This window comes from Crinia signifera, chromosome 1 (assembly GCF_055691185.1).
Source record: "Crinia signifera chromosome 1, ASM5569118v1, whole genome shotgun sequence".
Taxonomy (NCBI): domain Eukaryota; kingdom Metazoa; phylum Chordata; class Amphibia; order Anura; family Myobatrachidae; genus Crinia; species Crinia signifera.
The window spans coordinates 267,208,178-267,215,816 of NC_139217.1; positions in this window are offsets into that span (position 1 = coordinate 267,208,178).

A 7,639-nucleotide genomic window follows, 5' to 3' on the forward strand; every position below is an offset into this window, starting at 1 on the left:
AGGACCAGGGATGGAGTTTTCTGCTTTTGGATAGTGTGGATTAGGTCTACTGCCCGCCTCGTATTGTCTGACGCTTGGCGACAGGGGATGAATCCAACCTGGTCTGGGTGTACCAGGTGAGGGAGTAATGGGGCTAGCCGGTTAGCCAGAATTTTGGCGTAGATTTTTAGGTCTACGTTCAGTAGTGAGATCGGTCTGTAGTTGGAGCATTTAGTGTGATCTCTGTCTGGCTTTGGGATCACCACGATGTCTGCTTGGGTCGCTTCCGTGGTGAAGGCAGCGCCTTCTAGGATGCTGTTAAAGAGCTCGGTGAGGTGAGGGGACAACTCCTTCGCACAAAGTTTATAGTATTGGGCTGTAAAGCCGTCTGGGCCTGGGGCAGCGGAGGGTCGCATGGAGCGAATTGCCGCGATGGTCTCTTCCCCCGAGATACGAGCATTTAGAGGGGAGAGCTGAGAGTCTGTGAGTGTGGGCAGAGGTGTGTCGGCCAGATAAGAGGCTAAATTCTCCGTTGTAGTTGGGGAGGTGGGAGAGGGGTCAGTCAGGTTGTATAAAGAGCTGTAAAATGTACGGAACTCCTCTACCATTTCTTTAGGGTCGTAAGTGAGGGAGTCTAGCTTCTGGGAGTATAATTTGTCGATCGCTTTGGATGCTTGTTGGCGACGTAGTTTATTAGCTAGGAGCGAATCTATTTTGTCTGCTTTATCATAGAAACGCTGTTGGAGTTTCTTTAGGATGGTCGCAGCACGGTGTGAGAGGAGTGTATTTAGCTGGCCTCTTAGCGTTTCAATTTGTGCTAGCAATGTGGGGTTGGGGGAAAGTTTGTTTTGGGCTAATAGTGTTGCAAGCTGAGATTCCAGGGTCTGGATTTGTGCAGCTGCTTTTTTTCGAATTGCTGAGGTTTTTGAAATGAGTAAGCCTCTGATTGTGGCTTTATGTGCTTCCCAGAGGATTCCCGTGGAGATATCGGGGGTGGTGTTTTCTTTGAAGTAGTTTATAATTGCGCTCTTCACCTCTGCCAGAGAGGAAGGGTGCTGTAAAAGAGAGTCGTCTAAGCGCCATCTTAGAATTTTCGGGGGGCGTTCATATATATCTAATAGTATGTAGGTGCCTGCGTGGTCTGTCCACGTGAACGGAGTGATGCCTGCTTCCCTAATTTGGGGGATCATGGAAGAGGAGATGTGGAGCATGTCTATCCTAGAGTATTGTTGGTGAGGGGCTGAGAAGTGTGTAAAATCTTTATCATGGGGGTGTTTGAGGCGCCAGGAGTCGCATAGTCCATAATGCTTCAAGGAGGCAACCAGGGTGCGGGAGGCTTTGGGGACCGCTGTCGAGGTGGCGTTTGGGGGGGGAGAGGATCTGTCTAGTAGTGGGTCAATAATTGTGTTAAAGTCTCCTCCCAAAATAATATGACCCTGTGCCACTTTATCTATGCGTTTAAAAATGGTATCAAAGAATTTGGATTGATCCTGGTTGGGGGCATACATGGAGATTAGGGTTAAGGTTATTGAGCGAATGGTTCCTATCACGATAAGAAACCGGCCATCAGGGTCTGCAATGGTCTTAATCGGGACAAAAGGTACATTTCGGTGGATTAAAATAGCAACCCTATACAGTAGTTCTTTAATGCAGAGAACATATATTTAGTAGTGCCTAAAATGGCTTATTGTCTTTGAGCATATTTTTTGTGGTGTTTATTTTAAACACACACACACACACACACACACACACACACACACACACACACACACACACACTTATTTAGAAACTCATAAGTTTAAACGAGGGCTGAATAAGCCCAAGTGCAGTTAAGAGCCTGTGAATTGGGCTGTGTAAATAAAGTTCAGTGATAGTGATAGGGCATAGAAGGAGGGGTTAACCCAGGGCGGGAAGCCCCCACCAATGGGGGGCAAAGGGGGTTGCACCCCAGGTCAAGGGTATATAGGTTAGGGCAGCAAGGGTATGCGCCCTCTTTGATTCTTTGATCTGCAGGGATCAGCGTCACGGAGAATAAAGATAAGTAAAAGCTTGCAGCATCTTACCTCAAACATGTCTAACAGACCCAGAAGGAATGCCCCACCGCCGCGCTGGCTGGCGGACGCCGCGCGCCCGCTCAGCCATGTCCCTGGGCGTGGGGATGTGAGTGGCCGCCCGGTGGTGCTGGTAGCTGGAGGCGGTGGTTCGCGGCCTGTGTCACCCGCCGCTCAAGGTGGAAGCGGGTCGGGCGCAGGGACTCCCCCTCCTGCTCCCTCCGCGGGTGGTTTGCAGTCCCAGGGTCCTGGGAGCGTAATGGCGGCGGGCGGCGGGGATGCCGGTGCGTCCGGAATGGCGGCCGCGGTCTGCAGGGAGGGAGAGCCGGGAGGCGCGTCAGCTGTCCCCTCGCGCTCACCCGGCTCTCTTCTGCACGCCGGAGACGGCGGCAGCCTGGCTTCCCCCTCGCGTCAAGCAGCAGGGAGGGAGGGGAGTGTCAGCGGGGACGGAGACCGCGCGGCTCCCTGCGCGGTCTCGGTGCCTCAGTCAGGAGACAGGGGGACAGCAGCTCCCCCTGCTGGCTCCCCTGGATATAGCGGCAGCATAAGGGCAGAAGCTCCACCTGCTGGCCAGGCCGCAGAAGCGCAGGCACAGGAATATGAACAGCCAGGAAGGGAGGCCAGGGATGCAGGCTCACAGGGTGCCAGCAGCCAAGCTGGCTTAGTGGAAGTGGGGGAGGGTCGCCCGGGCAGGGGGCCTAGCCCCATGATGGTCATCACAGGTGGCCCCATACCAGGGCATTTTAATGCACCGAGGCCCAGGTTTTGGCGTATGCAACCCCCATTGGCGGGAGGACATTACGGGCAGGGTGCAGCACACCCCCCGGCCACGGAGATGTTTTATGAGGAACAGGGTCGGGGAACAGGCTTTCAGCATCCCCAGGGAAGTGTGGCTCCAGGTTTAAGGGATTATGGGACCCATATTCAACACAATTATGAGTCAGGCCCACAATTTAACAGGGCCCAGGGAGGCCCAACACATTTTTCACCTCAGCAATGCATGGGGCAACAGGGGCAGGGGCAATGGCCCATGCAGTACCAGACATTTGGGAGTTACGGCGGGCCTCAGTTCCCCTACTGGGGTTCTGGGCCCGGCCACTCTGTCAATATAGGCATGCCAGCATACAACCCTTACATCCAGCAAGGGGGATATGGGTACCCGGGATATCAAATGCAGCCGTACGGGGGCTGGGCGCCGCCGCCAAGGGGCCATTTCGCGGGGAACACGGACAGTCACCTGAGGCAGGGGGAGGTTGCGGCAGAAATGCATAGGTCTAGCGCTCGCGGGCCGGCAGTGCAGGTAGACATAGCGCCAGCGGAAGTTTTAGATCTGGCTGCGCCTTCACCCAGTCGCACAGTCATTGACGCCCCTTCTATTTCAGCCTCTGAAGCACGTCCAACTTCACCGGTGCCGTCTTTGGGGTCAAGGTCTCGTGAGGGGTCAACACGTACAGTTACTCCGCGGTCGACTCTGGGGGAGAAAGCATCAACTGTCAAGGCACCCAGGAAAGCAGGAGAATCCTCGGCCGCAAAGGAAGCACCGGCGAGCGAATCAGTGGTTGAAGTTGACGAGAACACGTCGCAAGAGGGAGATGGTGAAGAAGAAGGGTCGTCTTCGGGTGAGTCAGGGTCTTCAGCATCGTCAGGGGGTAGTGATGAATCAGGCGCTACCAAACGCCCGCGCAAGCTAGCAAAGCTAGTCGCGAAACAAGTGGCAAAGGAGGTGCAGGGAAAAAAGCGCAAGAGGAAGCGTAGCACACCAGCAGCGCCAGCGGACACTGAGGCATCGCACTGCTCTAATACGGCGGTAGCTCGAGGGCTCAGGAAGGGAGTTAGGGAAAAAATCCGCAAAGGGAAATTTATCGATTTCTTCACCATAACAACAGAAATGAAGAAGGAATTCGATAAAGCAAAGAAGGCCACGCCCAACGGCGAGGCTGCCTTTAAGGGTTTCCATAACTGGTTAAGGGGTTTCCTGGCCTTCTCGTCATGTTACTTAACACTAAGACCCACCGAATACTTGAACGTGATTAGATACTTGCATCTCATAAATGAGACTTTTATAAGTTATAAGGGCCCGGCGTGGAGGGAATATGATGAGAAGTTCAGGTTATGTCACGAGGGCACCCCCATCATGCCCATGGGCTCTAAGCATGTCGAGATCTGGTGGGAGGTTATAGGAAAAAGCCAGCCCATGACAGAACCCGCCGGGAAGAAGTCCTTTCAGGGGGGAAAAGCATCGGGAAAATCAGGGGGGAAAGGGCGTTGTTTCGCTTACAACGACGGTAAATGCGACAGAGGGGCCAAGTGCCGTTTTAAGCACGAATGTAAGATCTGTGGAGCAGGCCACCCTGCCAAGTCATGCAAAGGGGGTGGTAAGTCGGGGGACACCGGAGAGGGAGCGGCTAGCTCTAAATAAGGCGGAATCCCCTATAATCATAAGACAGTTGGCCCTTTACTTAAAGGAATACCCCAATAAGCCCGATGCAGAGTTTTTGTTGGAGGGTTTTGTTCATGGTTTTTCATTACCCATCCCAAAAAGTTTTTACACATCCACAAATAAGAATTTAAAGTCGGCCAGGGAATTGCCGGAGGTGGTTAGGGACAAGGTGCTAAATGAGGTCAAGCTGGGCAGGATGGAGGGACCATTTGAGGTACTCCCCATACCTGACCTATGCATATCACCGCTGGGTGTGGTGCCCAAGAAAACGCCAGGCAAATTTCGCCTGATACAGCACCTGTCCCACCCACCCGGCAATTCCGTCAACGATGCCATTCCAGAGGAATTGGCAAGCGTTCGCTACCAGTTATTTGAGGAAGTTCTTAGTTTGGTTAAAAGTTTCGGCCCAGGGGCCCTTATGGCCAAGTTGGACATAGAATCTGCTTTTAGGCTGCTTCCACTGCACCCGGAATCGTTCAGATTTATGGGCTTTAAGTTGCAAGGGGCCTATTACATAGATAAATGTCTCCCCATGGGGTGCTCGATATCTTGCTCATATTTTGAAAAATTTAGTACTTTTCTTCAATGGTGCATCCAGAGGGAGGCTGGCTCCAGAGGGGTGGCCCACTATCTGGATGATTTCCTCATAGCAGGACCAGCAGGTCGAGCAGAATGTGGGGAGACATTGCAAGTAGCTTTAAGATTTTTCAGTTCTTTAGGAGTTCCCATAGCCCACGACAAAACAGAGGGACCGGTGACGGTCCTGGCGTACCTCGGCATTGAAATAGATACCGGGGAAGGTTGCTGTAGGCTGCCAGCGGACAAGGTCCACAAGCTGCGGGAGCTGATAGACGATTGCGAGGTTAGAAAGAGGGTCCAGCTACGAACGGTCCAGTCCCTACTGGGTTCTTTAAATTTTGCCTGTAGGGTCATACCCATGGGCAGGGTTTTCTGTAGGAAATTGGAAAGGGCCACGGCAGGGGTCAGGGACCCGCACCACACAATTCGCTTGGGAAAGGAAATCAAGGAGGATTTGAGGACATGGTCCGAATTCTTGGTAGACTTTAACAGGCGTCTAATGTGGCAGTCTGAGGCGGCCTCAAGCTGGGACCTGCAGCTCTTTACGGACGCTGCGGGATCATCTGGTTTTGGGGCTTTCTTTCAGGGGGAGTGGTGCTGTGAGAAGTGGCCCCAATCCTGGATTGACAGAGGGTTCACGGTGAACATGTTATTACTGGAACTCTTCCCTATTATAGTCGCAGTAGAGCTATGGGCTGGCCAGCTAGCAAACAGAAACATCATCTTCTGGTGCGATAATTTAGGGGTTGTTCACGCGGTGAACAATCAAAGGGCAACAGCGCCGGAAGCATTGAGATTGCTGAGGCACCTTGTCCTTGTTTGTTTAAAGAACAACATCAATTTCAGGGCTGAGCATGTACCAGGGGTGGACAATGAAGTGGCAGACGCTTTATCTAGATTTCAGTTCACTAGATTCCGCGCCCTAGCTCCAACAGCAGCCGAGACCGGCCTAAGTTGTCCAAATTCTGTCTGGCAGGTGATAGAGCCGGCATGACAGAATTGGCATTTCGGTCACTGGCGCCGGCGACTCGTAGGGCATACGAAAAAGCCTGGGAGGATTGGTGTAGATACCAGCAGCTGCCGGAGGCTAGGGGTAAGTCTGTTGACGACTGCCTCCTGGCTTTCGTTTGGGGCAACTACAATAATGGCAGGTCCAAGTCGGCTATGGCGGCGACATTGGCGGGAATAGCTTTTCATTGCCGTTTATTTAACATGCCAGACCCAACGAAGTCTTTTATCCTAAGTAAAGCGATGAAGGGTTGGTCTAGGGTACAGCCAGTTCAACCGGATACTAGACGCCCATTGGACGAGGCGAAGTTGGTAGAGCTATTACAGGGCTTGGCATCGGTGGCAGAAAATGCCACGGAGCTGGCACTTTTTAGAGTGGCTTACGCCTGGGCTTTCCATGGCGCATTTAGGGTTAGTGAGCTAACCGCGCGCAATAAGAAGGTACACTCAGGAATACTTTGGGAGGATGTGGTGGTTGGCAAGGATCAGGTGCTATGCAAGCTGAAGAGGTCTAAGACAGACCAGCTAGGCAGGGGCACCTGGATCACGCTAAGACCCCACCTGGTGAAAAGTATTTGCCCAGTCACTCTAACTGGGGAGTATGTGGCATTGAGACAGGGTGCAGCCGCACAATTCTTAGCGCACGCTGACGGATCGCCGCTAACTAAGTTTCAATTCACTGCAGTGATGAAAAAGGGCTTAGCAGCGATAGGGCTAAGGCCTGAGGATTTCGGAACGCATTCGTTCAGGATTGGCGCAGCTACGTCAGCAGCTGTGGCGGGCTTGCCACAAAGCGCAATCAAGGCCGTGGGCAGGTGGAAATCCAACAGCTTTAGGAAATACGTTAGAGTTGAAATGCTTTAGTTATAAATATAAGTATAAGTTAATCATAAGTTAAGTACAGTAATATAAGTTCATTATAAGCTAAGTATAGCATGCGCCTGTTGCGCGGGTCCAAAAACGTATCGTTTACAAACGGTTGGGGAACGGCTAGCGTTCCGCAATCGTCGGTGTGGAGTGAATTTTTTATTTTTCCTCTAAGAGGTGCTCAATTCAATCTGGCCCCAAACAAAGAAGCCCTCTAGAGGTTTTTGAGTTTTTCACCTCCACTTGGACCTCAGTCTAAACCAGTTAATTGTTACTATAGAGCATAAGTATGGTTACTAATCATTAGGTTCTGCTTTCTTTTCAGCCCTTCCCCTTCCCCTTGGCCCCACGGGGGTGATTTGGTTTGTAGGTCACTCATACGTTTTCTGGGCAGAAAGAAATATCCTAGCCAGAACAGCGCCAGTTTTAGCAAAGGCAAAATCGGTGAGGTGGTTAGGTGTTAGAGGCATGTTATGGAAGGACTTGTTGGGGTTTTTGGAAAAGAAGAGCAGCGGTTTTGTCAAGCCAGATACCTTAATTATACATCTGGGGGGCAACGACCTGGCTAAAACTACAGGCATTGCTCTAAGGATAAAAATGGAGAAGGATCTGTTGGTTTTGTTGCGCAAGTGGAACGGCTTGAAGTTGGTGTGGTCAGACATTGTACCACGTTTTTCATGGAGAGGCGCCAAAAACCTAGTGGCAATTGAGAAGG